We start from the raw sequence: 16,350 nt of genomic DNA on the forward strand, positions 1-16,350 counted from the left end.
CCGCAGAGCAACTAGGCCCGTGCGCCACAACTACTGAGCCTACACCCTAGAGCCCGTGAGCCACAACTACTGAGCCCGCATGCCACAACTACTGAAGTTCAGGCACCTAGAGCCCATGCTCTGCAACAAGAGAAGCCACCGCAATGAGAAGCCCGCGCACCACAACAAAGAGTAGCCCCACTCACTGCAACTAGAGAAAGCCTGTGTGCAGCAACGAAGACTCAACGCAGCCAAAAATAAAATAAAATCAAAAAAAAAAAAATCAAAAGTAACTATGACAAAATGCTAACATTCGTTCGCCTTGGGTGATGAGTGTATGGACATTTGTTATGTTTTTCTTTGAAAAATTTTATATTTTTTAATTGAAACGTTTACATGAAATACATTTGTGTTTCTAACGTAAAACACCATTGTTGAAATTTCCAGTAAATCTCTAAGTGCTAGTGTTAAAAAGAAGAGATAGAGGGAGTTCCCTGGTGGCCTAGTGGTTAGGATTCCGGGCTTTCACTGCCGTGGCCTGGGTTCAATCCCTGGTCGGGGAACTAAGATCCTGTAAGCCATGAGGGCATGGCCAAAAAAAAAGAAAAGAGATAGAAAGCATTCCAAGAGACTCACATGGAAAGCTACTGTATTTTACTTTGTTCATTTAAGGATTCAAAGATGGAGGTGAGAATATCATAAAGTAGTCAATGAACATCACAAGCACATCACGGGAATCGCTCTGATAATGGTCTACGCGGTAGTAAATTCTGATACTGTTTTCCATTACAGGCACACCTCGTCTTATTGCACTTCGCAGATATTGTGTTTTTTTACAGATTGAAGGTTTGTGGCCACCCTGCATCAAGCAAATCTATCGGCGCCATTTTTCCAACAGCATAATTTTTTAGGTAAGGTATGTACATTTTAGGTTTTTTTAGACATAATGCTATCACACACTTAATAAACTACGGTATAGTATAAACATAACTCTTATATGCACTGGGGAACCAAAGAAATTGTGTGACTCGCCTTATTGCAATATTTGCTTTATCGCGGTAGTCGTATGTGTGTACTTACAAATGAGTTAAAATTTTTCGTAATACTCTGGAAAATGTTAGCATGCTACAGCAGCATTATTTACATGATTTTTTTTGAAACATTAATGGATTCTGACCTGACTGGGAAGGTTTAACAAGTAAACACAGGCATTCAGGGGTAATTTATCAATACACTCTGTCATGCTTTGAAGATTGTGTTGTTTACAGATGGAGTGTCACTGCAAGAGTAAAGAACAAAGGCAAAATGAAGTCATCACGATGAAAATCTCCCAAGAGCGTCCGCTTTCCACATAGGCACTGGGTAATCATGGCAACGGTGGAGCTAATGAAATACGTGACAGTTAAGCTAAGTTACTTCAACATTTTACTAAATAGAGTATTTTCTGCAGACCGTCTGCAGATTTGGGATCCAGGGTTCCTGGAAGTGAGCAGGAACGAGCAGACGGGGGAACGCCCAGCAGCGCCCATCTGTCTAAATGTGCTTGGCTTCCGCAGACACTGGACAGGGCAGCTGAAGTGAAACGGGAGACGGATTGGGACGCACAAAACGAGCAGAACAGTGAAATGTGAACTGGCGGCTCTGGCAGCAGGGTCACTAGGGAGTGAGTCATGTTCTTCCCTGGAGCACAGGTGACACTTTGGGGTTCCACGCAAGAGCACGAGCGAGGGCGAGCGAGCAGCAGCCTGGGGTCTCCGGAGACCGTGGCGGGGTGGGGGGGGACCGCACCGGCCGAGGGGGAGAGTGAAAGGTGAGAATGCGGAGGCCGTGAGACTAGATAACCCTTTGAAGAAACGCGCCTATGAGGGGGAAATACGGGTCCTCAGCTGTGGGCAGATAACAGACATCAGGGAGGGGCTGTGTAGACCAGATACACTGAGCGCATTGCAAGGCGGGCAAAAATGCTCGTGGAGGGGACAGAGTGGGGCTGGGGGAGGTAGCACTGGCCTGAGACGTGGGCAGGACCCAGCACAGGGGCGGAGACACACCGTCTGTGGGAAGGGATGCTGTGACTTCCAGCATGATGTGTCGTCAGGAGGAAAGGGTGGGAGCGGGTACGGGTGCCCTTCTTGTTTTGGAGGCAGGACACGGAAGAAGCCTCTCGTCCCGGGTCTTCTGTTGTCGGGAAACGTAAAGGGAGGGGCTTTGCTGAGAGCGAGGGGCAAGGGGCAGGTCGTGGAGAACGAGAGGGAGAGAGGCTGAGGACCCGGCAGGAAGGCCAGGCGGTGCTGAGGTCCCGCGGCCGGGAGGACGGAGCCCCGAGCCGCGGGGTGAGGGTCCCGCACGGCGCCCCGCAGCCCCGGCTGCAGAACGGGACCTGGAATCTAAGCGGGACGGGGCTGGAGAGGAGGAAGGGGCCATAGCGGGGGGCGCAGGGGCCTGCGGAGGCTTGGGGAGGGGCCTGCGCACCTCGCTCACCTGGCGCCCCAGGGCCTACGACCCACCTGGCACACACCGGCCACTCCGTAGCCACCGCCTCTTGAAGGCAGGGCTGGGCATCCCCGGTGATGGCCGTGGCTTTCCGGGGGGACCGGTGGGCGGAGGACGGGGAGTAGCAGGAGGCCTGGTCGGGGCAGAGGAGCCTCCGTGCAGCAGAGGAAGGTTCGATGCCATCCGAACATCAGGCAGGGACGTGCGATCAACGCCGGGTCGAGGCACCTGAACTGTTTCATAGACAAGAGTCTTGATCGCTCTCTGAATAGAAAGTGCTGTGACCAAGATGACGTTTTCCTAAGACCCATTTAGAGCTGCGCAAGCTGGACCGGAAGGGGAAGCACGGCTGTGAAAGAAACGCCGCCAAGGAGCAAGGAACTGAGTTTCTGCGAAGAACCAGACTTCACGGGAACTTGACTTGAAGACGGCCCTGTGTGAGGCGAGCCAGTCGTCATCACAATGGAAAAGTCATTAGCTAAAGCGAACCTCCTTTTGGACCAGGGGCTCCTCACAGTGGGACCCCGGCAGCCCCAGCACCAGCAGCAACGGGGGAACCTGGAAATGCACATTCTCAGGCCTGACCCCAGACCTGTTGATTCAGAAGCACCGGGGTTGGGTCCAGCAAGCTGTTTTCACAAGGCCCCCTGGTGACTCTACACTTTGAGAGCCACTGCTCTGGAGGCAGATGGCAGGGACAGGACACTGGTTTGGGGTGAGGTTGGCCTCAGGACAAAGCCAACTCTCACACTGTCCTGTCCTGGGCACATCACACAGGTGTTCCCAGCCTCAGAGATTCCGTCCTTTGGAAAATGGGAAAATAACACTTCCCTCATAGGCTATTTTGATGCTGATGATAATATATTCAAAGCGCTGGAACATACCTAACTACTATGTTTTTATGATCGAAAATAAATTCGGTAATCAAAATGGCCCCCAAGAGTACATAATCTCAGACAGACACATAAATTAATGGTTCATGAATTAAGTAAATGTATCTTGTCACTTAGTAAAAAAAAAAAAAACCAAAACACTAATATAAAACAATATGAACTGGATAAAGCCAAATATAACGTGGTCACTAAGACATTTAAACAGACGCTAGCTATTAAAAGGGAGGTCAGATGAAATCTTAGTTCCTCTGAATGGAGCAATTGCCTTTTTGACGATTCGGGTCAAGGGAGGCAATTATAGGTTTCAGGAATCCACTTCACCCGCTTCGCTTTCTGATCCTGCGCTGAGCGAAGGGAAGTCCTTTTGTCATCTTATGACAGTTTCCAGGCTGGGTGAGTTTGATGCCAGAGGCTTTTATTCTCCCCCAAGCTGTCTTCTCTGAACAGGCCTCCTCTTTTCTGAGAGTCTTTTCATTCACATAAGCAACTAGTAAACAACTAGTAAAGCAACTTTGGGTAAGAGATCATCAATAAAGTTCTTTCACTAACTAGAAGCTTTCACAGCCTCTGTCTCTAGTGGGCCTTGCTGAGAAGGAATCTGGTGCCTCTTCCTTTGCTGAAAACCCACTGTCATTTGCATGCTTTAATTTCCAGGTTTGACTTGTTTCTCAGCAATCCCATCAAGCTGAACAAAATAACTATAGTTCCTTTGAACGCTCTGTGTGCATTCTCCTCGTCAGTTTTTAATGTAGCACGACCATAAGTTAATTCAGCTTTATTGCTACTTCAGCACCATCTTTGGCAAAAGAATATCTCGATTAGTTAAGAGAAAAGTGTAAGCAGCCGTAACTGCAAGCTCTCTCCTTCAAGACCTCTGTGTAGCAGTCCCTATTTTCAATCATCAATTTGCCATGCAGAGATTTTTAAGTATATGACTGAAATCATGCAATATGCACACACTGTTATCTCAGCCTCTTGTTTTAACTTATAATTGCATCATAAACATTTCTACATTATTATTTGTCAATTCAGTTTTATCATCCCTGTCATATTGTATCAAATGGGTACATTCTGTTTATTTAACCATATTATACATCTGCATTGTTCACAGCTCTTTATTATTATACATCTTGTGAATCATTCTTTCTACTTGTGGAGTGCTCGGGATGACCCACTGTCCTGGTCTACCGGGGTTTCTCCCAGGTTTAGCGTTGAAAGTCCTCAGTCACAGGGAACCCCCTCAATGCCAGGCAATCTGGGACAGCTGGTCACCCTAAGAGAGCCCCAAGCAGAAGAGGAAAGTGGCGGCTGGCAGGCAGAGCACGGTACCATAAGGGGGAAACTCCGCAGACAAAGGGGGGATGCAACGCAGCCCCCTTGCAAGGGCACAGGGAGGGGGTGGGCATAGGGAGTCTGACATAAGGGTGAACCAAAAGTGGGGGCATGCAGATGTCTGGAAACAGGGAGGCAAAAAGCCACTGGGCGTGGCCCTGCTAAGGTTTCGGGACAGAGTCTGTGCAGGAGCTAACGATCTGTTGGCACCACGTCGCACTCTCCCTGCCCCCTCCGGTCTTCTAGGCACCATCTGCCTCCTGAGCTGGCCCACGGGAGCTCTGATCACCTGACGCAGGCCCCTCCCAGCTCCTGGCCTCCTGCGCCTCTGGGCTCCACCTCTGGGCTCCACCTGAAAGCGTGAGGGAGTTAATGCCTGGGAGGGAACATCTGACCCCTAGGAGGCAGAACCCAGGGTACGTTCTTCCTCCCTTTTCCCTCCCCAGCTCTGTCCCCCACCCTCTACTCAGCTTCTCAGGGGTCAGTTGCACAGGGGCTTAGAGGACGCAGCGGTGAGGGGTCCATTCCCTTCTCCCCGACCTCACCTCCCTGCCCCCGCTTCTGCACCCTGGCTGCCCTGAGACGTAAACTAGCACATACGCCCTGTCTCAGGCTCTGCTGCGTGGGGAACTCAGATGAAGACAGTACCTCCCTGGAGAACCAAAGGACAGTGGGAAAAGGGCAAAGTAAAAAAGAAAGTGATGACGGATCAAAGCATCTCGTTTCAGGATGACTTGCAGATTTGTCTAGTCATGACTTCCAGAACCTAGTCCCCCAGAAAATTCTGAACAATATCTGCCACCTCGTCTTCCTAACTAGGAAGATTATGTGATCACTGAAGACAAAAGTGATGCCTGAAATTCTCTATCTGAGAACACATAAAAGCATAATAAAAACTATGGATTAACTAGAAGGCAATATTGGGAATGCACTACTGGACTTGATGATTGAATGATGACATTTTATATGAGACTTCTGAGATGGAAACTGAGAGACATCTTCCATGTGACACGCTCAGGAAAGGCCTCCATCCACGCCCCAGTCAGTGGTCTGCATCCGAGGACACAGCACCCCCAGGTGAAATCATCATGTCTACTGACCTTCAGCAGTGCTGCCTCTGATTCCCGCAGGCAGACAGCTCTGGGGAGGTCTCAGGTTAGCTGTCACAAGAGGAAAAAGAAATCTGCAGGCTCAGTACACATCAGACGCATTCAGTCTATAAAGTGCAAATCTACGCATAATGGTGACTTTCAAAGATGTTTGGTTGTGTACTGAAATTTAACACAAAGAAGCTGAACAAGCCTCAGGAAGGGACGCTCCCAACACCTTCCCAAGAAAATGTCTTATATACCATCATAAGGGAAGCTGACACTCCAACTTCTGAGTTTTAAAACATTTTTGTTGGGCTTCCCTGGTGGTGCAGTGGTTGAGAATCTGCCTGCCAATGCAGGGGACACGGGTTCGAGCCCTGGTCTGGGAAGATCCCACATGGCGCGGAGCAACTAGGCCCGTGAGCCACAACTACTGAGCCTGCGCGTCTGGAGCCTGTGCTCCGCAACAAGAGAGGCCGCGACAGTGAGAGGCCCGCGCACCGCGATGAAGAGTGGCCCCCGCTCGCCGCAACTAGAGAAAGCCCTCGCACAGAAACGAAGACCCAACACAGCCAAAATAAATTAATTAATTAATTAAAAAATATATATATATAGAATTTTGGATCTGGAAGGGATCCTGGGGAATATTGATCCTGTATCTTTTCAAACATTATTTTAGAAGCAGAACTCTATTCCCCCTCTTAAAAACAAAACAGAATCTTAACATCAAAATAAAACTGATAAAAGTAAGATTACTCTCCTGAAGGGGGCAGGTGTTGCAATGTCTAGGGTCACCAAAACAGTCTGAAATCCACTAACCTAGATCCTAACTACATTTCTAGGTTATTGGCCAATTCATTCAATAGGCCAGGGCCTGGGGTGATTTCTAAGGCATCTTACAAGACCCGTAAGTGTCTTGGGTAGAAAAATCCATTTCCTTCTTTTTACCCCTTTGTCTCTTTTGAACCTCAAGGGCAGAAGGTTGAGTTAATTATAATGTATTATAATCATTGGTTATAAAGGACCCCTATCTTATTTTATTTATTTATTCTATTTTGTCCCTATTCCTATTCCCATCCCATCCCCACAAAGGAACCATCCTGATGTGTTAAGGTATATCTTTTGTTTGCATTCTTGCAGAATCTACATATTTTTAATTTCATGTAAATGGCACAACTTTCCTGATGCTTGTTCAGCTTCTTTGTGTTAAATTTCAGTATACAGCGAAACACCTTTGAAAGTCAACGTATGCGTAGGTTTGTCTCCAACTCCTTGTTGCCCAAATAACGCTGCAGTGAACATACCTGCCTCCTGATAGATTTGAGATTTTCCTTTGGGACTCATGCATGGGAGTGGAATTGCTGTGTCACAGTATATGTTTGTGGACACCTAATTTGTATCAGTAGTTTCAGATTGTTCTTGAGAATAGCTCCACCTGCCCTCCAGCAGTAGACCTGAAATCTACCAACAGTTGGCACCACGGTGCTTTTTGGTTTCTAACCAGCCTAACAAGGGTAAAGTGCTATCATGTTGGTATCTGAATTTCTCTGATGATGAGTGAATCTGCATGGCTTCCTATGCTGAATGGCCTTTTGGGTTTCCTTTCATGAAAACTGTCTATATCCTTTGTCAGTTTTGCTACAAGGCTGGCTATCTTTTCCTTGATGATTTATGGAAGTCCCTTTCATATCCTAGAGCGATCAATTAATCTCTTGTTGGTTCCGACATCAAAAATATCTTTTCCAATTCTCCCATCCTGCAACGCCTGACTTGGGGCAAATTACTTAATCTCTCTGCACCTTCCTTTCCTTCTCTACAAAACAGGGATAACAGCCCACGCCTCACAGCGTGTGTGAGGATTAAATGAGTTCACTATGTTTTAAATAGTTTAAATAGTTAAAACATAAAACATTCTGTTTTGGGGCTTCCCTGGTGGCGCAGTGGTTGAGAATCTGCCTGCCACTGCAGGGGACACGGGTTCGAGCCCTGGTCTGGGAAGATCCCACATGCCGCAGAGCAACTAGGCCCGTGAGCCACAACTACTGAGCCTGCGCGTCTGGAGCCTGTGCTCCGCAACAAGAGACGCCGCGATAGTGAGAGGCCCGCGCGGCGCGATGAAGAGTGGCCCCCGCTTGCCGCAACTAGAGAAAGCCCTCGCACAGAAACGAAGACCCCAAACGAAGACCCTAGTCAAAAATTAATTAATTAATTAAAGGAAAAAACACATTATGTTTTAATGTTGTCAGGTAATTAAAGAGAAAATCAGGTTTCTAAGCAGGAAAGGTGTGTCAATAACTATAAAGTTACATGTAGTATATTATAGTATGGCTTTCTGTCCCTATTGGGTATTAAGCTACTTTCATGGATTACACTGTAGTGTCTATTCAGTGTCAGGAGAACTGGGTTGCTTAATGCATAGAACAACTAAGCCCAAATTTATCTCAACCCCAAACTGAATCTCAATATTCATAATTCCTGCCCCACCATCACTGCCCTGTGTTCATTTCATAGATTTCAGGGGCAGAGGGGAGTCTTTCGGTCTTTTCTCTAAGGCCAGATTCTCATGACAGGCCAAGCAAACTGTGACATGATATGGCCATTGCAAACTGCCCAAAAATGTGAAGCAAATTTGTGTAATTGACCCAACTAGAACATAGGCGTGAGCCACACCGGTGGTTTTCTAACCACAGCATCTTTAGAGAAACTTTTGCTGTCCAGATTTACTGAAGGATTTCTTGTGCTTGTGAATAAAACGTGCAATGGAGAGAGCTTCGTGTTAGAATGATGCTTTAGTTCTTTTCACAATCTCTCAATCAAACTGGGGCTGGAGAGGAGGCAGCGGGCAGAGCTGTCGGTCTGCCTCTGAGCGACCGTGGACCCTAACCCCGCCCAGATCCATAGGGGCCCGAGGGAGGTGAAGAAATGGAAGCTCGGGACGTCTTGCCAAAGCTTGTAGCTGTGGGAATCTATTCTGGGTCTTTTCTTAGTCTTTATTCCTGGGCTCCAGCTGTACCAGCTCTAGGGAGGTGATCCCTGCCATGTCTCTTGGAGCTGGAATCTCAGTGTTCTGCCCAACAAAAGCTTCTAGGGCTTTGCCCCTAATTCCCAGACCCAAGCTGCCTCTCTGAGTGGACTTCCACAATATCTAACCAACAACTGCAGTATCACCAGTCACGCAGCACTTAGGTTGGGCAGACACCTGGATGTGCACTTTGCATGTGTTACGTACATAAGCCTCCCATCAGCTCCACCCAGCAGCGATTATTCCCCTTTGGTAAGAACCTGAGCTCGGAACAGTCTCAAACTAAGAAATCTGCCCGTGTTCACACAACTAGTAATCCTGTGTTCTTAGCCACTTCCTTGCCTTACAGATAGGCACAATGAACCAGTTCTGATCTACAAGTTGATCATTTCTTCACAGTATTTTGCAACAATCAATGGTCATTATCTAATTATCTATATAGTGGATAAAGACATAGGTAGTTTTATTTTGTTTTCTAATGCACTTGGTTTGATTTAAAAACCAAAATTCTTCTGGAAGTGCCCTATAGACATACATACTGGATAGGGGAGCGTAGCCGTCTGACAGGATGCTGGCTGGCGGACAAATGGAGGCCTTAGGTAAATGTGTTATTACCATTATTACCAAGTAGCTGAGACACAGAAAGAGCAAGATTCTCTGTGGGAAAGGTTCTTGGAACAATTTCCTTTACAGAAACTCTGAAATTTATCTCTTTATTTGATTTTTTTAAAAGAAGTCGATGCCAAATTAATTTTCATTACTTTCCATTTAATTTTCTCCTCTGCCCTGGATATTTAATACTGTCAATTGTCCACGTGACTTCCCTATGAGGGTTTGCTTTGAAACCCTCATTTGAGGACAATGAAAGGGCACTCATTTCTCAATAAATGTCTCCAAAACATTGCTCTTCAAGAATTATCCATATTAAGGGCTTCCCTGGTGGCGCAGTGGTTGAGAGTCTGCCTGCCAATGCAGGGGACACGGGTTTGAGCCCTGGTCTGGGAAGATCCCACATGCCGCGGAGCAACTGGGCCCGTGAGCCACAACTACTGAGCCTGCGCGTCTGGAGCCTGTGGTCCGCAACAAGTGAGGCCGCGGTGGTGAGAGGCCCGCACGCCACGATGAAGAGTGGCCCCCGCTTGCCACAACTAGAGAAAGCCCTCGCACAGAAACGAAGACCCAACACAGCCATAAATAAATGAATAAAATAAATTTTTAAAAAGCTTGCTTCAATTTAAAAAAAAAACAAGAATTATCCATATTAACAGCCCACACTGCCTTCTCCACGGTCCTTGGATTCCTGTAAACGTGCTACCATCAATCTTCAGAATAGGAGGTTCTGGTGCCTAGGCCCCTCTGTTTATGTCTGAGAGGCATCAGCTTACAGCATCCCTCCCTGGGGGCAGGAGACACACATGTCGTCTTTCATCTTGTGCTGTCGGCGGCCACACGACGCTTCCAGCTGGCAGAAGCCCGTGAAATCAGAGCCACTCTGTGCGTCCGAGGGGCATAAGCCACCTCTGGGAAAGGCATCTGAGACGTGACGCTATCAGGCAGAGAGGATGATGAGAGGGTGTTTGCTGTTCTCCAGGAGGAAGCCTTCATCACACACCTGGGAGTGTGCCCACCCGCTTTACATGAGCGCCGTCCAGACAATGGATGCTCTGCCGTCTCTCAGGAGGGGCGCGGTACCCTCAGCCCCCCGAGGAGGTGGGCTCCAGAGACTTCACAACACCAACAGCGAAAGCTCTCAAAGCCCTCAGAAGTCACCAATGCCAAACTGTCTCACGGGTCCCCCTGTCCTAAGAATCAAGACAATGTTCTTTCCTCTGGGCAGCAGGGCCTGCTGCAGCCCTAGCTCCATCCAACTCTTATAAAGGCCTCACTTGGGTCTCTCACACTGGACACCGCTGTGCTGAAGGCATTTCATAGAAAATCACCATTTTACCAAAGCCGCCCCCGTGTTATACAAGCAGTAATAAAATTAACTTTTCATTCCATAAAAAATAAAATTGCATTCTAGACTATGATACACAAATTTGTCTGACATGTGAAACTCTCATGTCTGCATTATGAAGCCAAGAAAAATTAAACAATTATATTCCAACAACTGCTAAAATAGCTGACATCCACCCAAGAAGAAAAGGTCTCCCGTCATTTGGGGGAGGAGAGAAAGACGGCTGGTTTGCGGTTTCCTGCACAGGAACCGGAATCACCGGTGAGGAGGCACGTGTCTCACTTCTCACCTTATTTGAAGCCTCCAAATTTCATCCCTGAACTATTTTCTAAGAAACAAGAAAACACAGTCTCCCACACTTATCTGTAGGTTTTATGACCAATCAATACAACACAAGTTAACAACAAAACCCATAAAAGAAAGGTTATATACTCCCTAAACAGACACAGTCTTGTCAGAATCACTTTCAAATACTTAAATGTCTTAACACTTCAGTTAAATGTTAAGTTTAATGTTAAAGTGTTAATAATCAGATAACTGAGGCCAAAGCGGGTGAGTGCGGACAGGCTTGTGAAGCTCCGGTTTGTATTTCCTCATGAGTGTCTCAACTTTCTGGTCCCAGTGATGGTCATTAAAATGGAAATCCAGAGCCCCACCTGTCACTTGCTCATCTGTCCTGCTCTGGCCGGTAACTATCCAACAGGGAGGTCCCCTGTCTCAGAAGACTGGGTTTGACAGCAGAATAATCACCTTCGTTTCTGAAGTCCAAGCTTGTCCCCATCCTGCCTCCCTCGGGTGGTTTCCACTGTGTAGGTGGCCCAGGGCGTGTCCCCTCCTCACATTCCCCATGAAGCTCTAGGGTCTACAGCAGATGTTACAGAGGGCAGGACGGGCACCTGCTCCAGGATGTGGCCACACCCGCGCCATCACCCTCGCCTCTGTCCACACGGTTCACGGCACGCCCGCCAGGAAGTAAGGTGCCCTGGGGAAGAATCCATCCTGATTTCCGGAACTGAACACCTCCAGCTTTTAAGTTAGCTTCATCCCAAGCCACTTTCCCACTCTTGTATGGATATGGCAACCCCAAGTTCAGGGTCAGGAATTAAATACCTGAAAATGAAATTGGCTGCAGAATGACAGAGGTAGAGGAAACTTGGAAATCCATTGACAATTGACTACTCCACTCAGATAAGGAAACAGTGGTCCAGGGATGTTACCTGTCACCCCCAGTGACCCCCAGCCACTCACGGTGACCTGTGCCAGGATTCCCACGTCTTGGGTCAGCACCCTTTCCACTACAACGTCTGCTTCACTGATTAATCAGAGACTAGGATCCAAGCTTTTGGAAGATATTCAACAATAATCACCACACTCATTTTCTGACTTTCATTTTTAATTTCCCTGAACACAGTTTTTAAAGTTAAATTCTAAATCAGTCATACACTTTGAGGGACGTGCTTGGCGGGGCCCATACTAGCCATACAATTTAAACGCAGGATTTTTTTTTTTAAATCACATTTATTTATTCACCTTCGTATGAGCCCCTACACTGCATCCCTCATGGTTTTCCTCTACTGTTACACAAGCACCAGCCCCAAAGTTACTTTGTTTTATTACAAGCACAGAAAAGTTAGAGCACAGCAATCCTTTAAAAGCCATGTTACCGATCTCTCACCCAGATAAAAAGGCATTAACTATCATTGGCCATGCTTGTGTCATTGTCATTCTAGAAAGCTACACCAAGAACCTTAAGGAACTTTGCTATTTCCTCACAGAATAGAAATACACTTCCTTTCTTGGTTATAGTTTAAGAAAAAAAGTGAGGAAAAATTGGAGAGGTTTTATTTTGTTTTGAAATGTAGGCAGTGTCTCCCCACCCCGCCCCCAATGGCCTTGGAGGGCTCAGCACTGCACCCTTGAACTGCTGCCAGCCAGGCGCCCGTGTGCCCCTCGCTGACCTGTGCCCTGCACCTGTGCCCTGCTGCTCCTGGAGCCCAGCTCGGCTGATGACACAGACGTGCCCAAAAGTGCCAGGACAGCTGAGAAAGGCCTTTTCTGCACAATGGACGTCAGCACATAAAAATAATGGCCCCAAAGAGCCAGCCGACCTGCTCTCTCCTGTCGCTTTCATGTTCCAGGTCGCATCCCCCAATTAGGGTCTGAGGAGGACAGAGTCCCCGTGTAGACAGGGGTCGGCGGGTGGCGGCTGTTCCCCTGCTCCAGAGGCCTGGAGCCACTTTCTGCAGGGCCGTGGCCCCCCCCACCGCGGTGATTTGTCAGAGCCCGTTGGTGTGAAGGGGAGGAAGACAAGCCCTTGCTGGTTAAGTTATGAAGAAGCAGCTCTGTACAAGGTTATCAATAAAACAGACACCTACGAATAAAACCTGTGAAATTTCTGTAACACCTTCATACTGAAAACTACAAAACGTTGTGAGAGAGACTGAATCACGCCTAAGAAAATGCAGCAACACATCACGTTCAAATTACATCCAATACACCATGTTCAAAAAGTCAAAATTGTTAAAATGGCCATTTTCTCTAAATTAATATACAGAATTAATGCAAAAATAAAGCAGCACTGTTGAGGGGAAAAGAGCTTATTATAGTCTACGAAGGTCAATTTCAGGGTTGGCTGAGCCAAAGTTATAAAAGGGGTCAAATATTTCACTCAATCCCTTTCCCGTTCACTCATTAATTTAATCACGGGATTTATTAAATGCCATGTGATCTCATCACAAATATATGCTAAACAGTCTCTGCCCCCAAGAAAGCTGCAGTCTAGGTCCTGGGTGACCCTGGACGTCCACTCCTGCTCGGCGCGGAGGCTATTTAGTCTCAGGCCTTGCAGGTTTGTTTTTCTCTCCATTTGGACTCAAGGCCTCTGTCGCAACCATGCTCTGCCAGATCATCGGTCAGGCCAAGAAGCATTCTAGTTTGATCCCCCTCTTTGTATTGACTGGAGCAGGAGGTACTGGCACAGCACTGTACGCCTGCGCCTGGCATCGTTCAATCCAGATGTCACTTGGGACAGAAAGAATAACCCAGAACCCTGGAACCCACTGGGTCCCAATGATCAGTACAAGTTCTACTCAGTGAATGTAGATTACAGCAGATTGAAGAAAGAAGGTCCAGACTTCTAAATATAATGTTTCACTATAAAGCTGCTTAGAATGAAGGTCTTCCAGAAGCCATCTGCACAATTTTCCACTTAACCAGGAAACATTTCCCCTCTAAATGCACGAAATCATGTTGGTGTATTTGTGTTGGGGTTTACACTGATGAGTAAAACTTGAAAAAAACAAAAGAAAGCTGCAGTCTGATGAGGAAGGCAATACGTTCAGCACACACAGGGGGTGGCTGGTTAGAGGAAGGAAAGCAGACCCCCAGAGTCGGGGCAGGGAAGGTATTTCTGGAATAGGTAACTCTTAGCTGCATCTCTAGGGAAAAAAATGGAACATCCTCAAGAAGAAAGAGGAAAGGTATTTGGAGAAGAGGAAACAGCACGCTCACAGCCCAGGGAGGACAGCCAGGCGGGCCCTGGAGGGGCTGCAGCAGCGGTGCCTGCAGAGGAGAGGGGCCCGTAGGACCCTCAGGCAAGGTCATGGTGACCTTGTGTGCAGACCAAGGGGAGGACTGTCTCGAAGGAACCAGCTTCCCTACCATTTCATCAGGTGCCTGCAGCCTCCAGGAAATACACCAAAATGTGTATTTGTCAGGGTAGGCTCACAGTGAGAGCTGTAACAAAAACCCCCCAAATCTCAGTGGTTTAACACAAGAAAGTTTATTTTTCATTAACTTCACATTCCCATGCAGAGGAGGTGGAGGGGAGGAAGATGGGGGTCCCCTCCGTGCAGGCTTCAAGCACTGATCTCCTTCCAGCTAAGGGCTTTTCTGTCTTTGGGGTCTTCAGGACTCTCTGCCAGCAGATGAGGGAAGGAAGCAAGCAGGGGGATTGCGAGGAGGAAGGTTATTCTGGCTCCAGGTGTGTTGCTTCTCCCAACATCACTGACCAGAACACATCACAGGACCGCCCCCACCAGCTGCAAGGGACATTGGGAAATACAACCTAGCTGTGTGTCCCAGAGGAAAAGTACAGGTGCATGTGTCTTTTTGAATTATGGTTTTCTCTGGGTATAGGCCCAGTAGTGGGATTGCTGGGTCGTATGGTAGTTCTATTTTTAGTTTTTTAAGGAACCTCCATACTGTTCTCCACAGTGGCTGTATCAATTTACATTCCCACTAACAGGGCAAGAGGGTTCCCTTTTCTCCACACCCTCTCCAGCATTTGATGTTTGTAGATTTTCTGATGATGCCCATTCTAACCGGTGTGAGGTGATACCTCATTGTAGTTTTGATTTGCACTTCTCTAATAATTAGTGATGTTGAGCAGCTTTTCATGTGCCTCTTGGCCATCTGTATGTCTTCTTTGGAGAAATGTCTGTTTAGATCTTCTGCCCATTTTTGGATTGGGTTATTTGTTTTTTTAATATTGAGCTGCATGAGCTGTTTATATATTTTGGAGATTAATCCTTTGTCTGTTGATTCATTTGCAAATATTTTCTTCCATTCTGAGGGCTGTCTTTTCATCTTAAAAAAAAATGTGGGACTCCTGTCTTGGGTAAAGGAACAATGCTTCCATCCCAAGGTCTGCAGGGTGTGTTTGGGGGAGCTGGCACTTGCTTCACCCACACATAGGCTGTTCCACTTGTGATGATCTTGTCACACTCCTCATGTGTAGTCTAGGGACCACCTGCAGGGGCTTTACATGCTTGTGAACAACGAAGATTCCTGAACCCCACCCTGATCTTTTGATTCCATGTCTGTGTGGGTGGGTCAAAGGAACACACATCAACCACTGCTCCAGAGGGCAGTCGATAAATGGCTACAAATAAATGATGCTGAAGATGAGAGAATGTGGGAATAGAACATCCTTTTCCTCATATATTCCTCTTGGACTCCTCCTTCTCCTCTGGGGCTGAGGTCAAGGTCAGTGCACATTCTGCTTTGATTCACCCCCAGTCAATCATAAGAAGGCATCCCTTCACCACACCTGTCACCACTCTCAGTACATTACTGTCTCGGGGCAAGTCTCTCTGCCAGAACTCATCGGGCAATTTTATCTATCTTTGTATTACCAGCCTAGCCCAGCGCCTAGCATATAACAAATGCTAAATAAATTTCAATTGACCTGTAGCTGATAATCTAATAAATCAGTTGCCAGAAAGAAGCAGGAGATGATTTTTCATAGTCTCATTCCTTTTGGCTCTGGGGTTCATACACACATCACTGCGTGTATCTGCTGGTTCATCCTGCTGCCGACACCAAGTAGCAGACACCTACTGGGGTGACTGCTCACTCATTAAGGTCTTGCTTTCACCCCATTAAAAAAAATCTGTGAAACTATTAATACACTTTTGTCATCAGCAGAAAGGACGAGTTATTTTGAGGGACTCTTGTTGAAAAAATGAGATTCAGCATAAAACACAATTTTTGTTGAATTGCTGGTGTTTCAGAAAGTAAGGGGAAATCATACACCTCTAATAAAAACAAACAACAATGACAGATTCAGCAGTTGTAGATGCACCA

The 16,350-nt window shown here is 47.1% G+C and overlaps 1 protein-coding gene and 1 pseudogene across 3 annotated transcripts in view; one reads left to right on the forward strand and one right to left on the reverse strand.

The window, feature by feature from the left end:
• Positions 1 to 16,350, reverse strand: part of SLC22A3 (solute carrier family 22 member 3) — a 92,220-nt gene that overhangs the window by 68,175 nt on the left and 7,695 nt on the right. The gene's annotated exons all lie outside the window — the stretch shown is intronic.
• LOC309667303 (cytochrome c oxidase subunit NDUFA4 pseudogene) lies at positions 6,401 to 15,951 on the forward strand (annotated as a pseudogene). The gene has a single exon. The product of its transcript is annotated as a cytochrome c oxidase subunit NDUFA4 pseudogene (transcript).

This window comes from Balaenoptera physalus (assembly GCF_965194825.1).
Source record: "Balaenoptera physalus genome assembly, chromosome: 9".
NCBI lineage: Eukaryota > Metazoa > Chordata > Mammalia > Artiodactyla > Balaenopteridae > Balaenoptera > Balaenoptera physalus.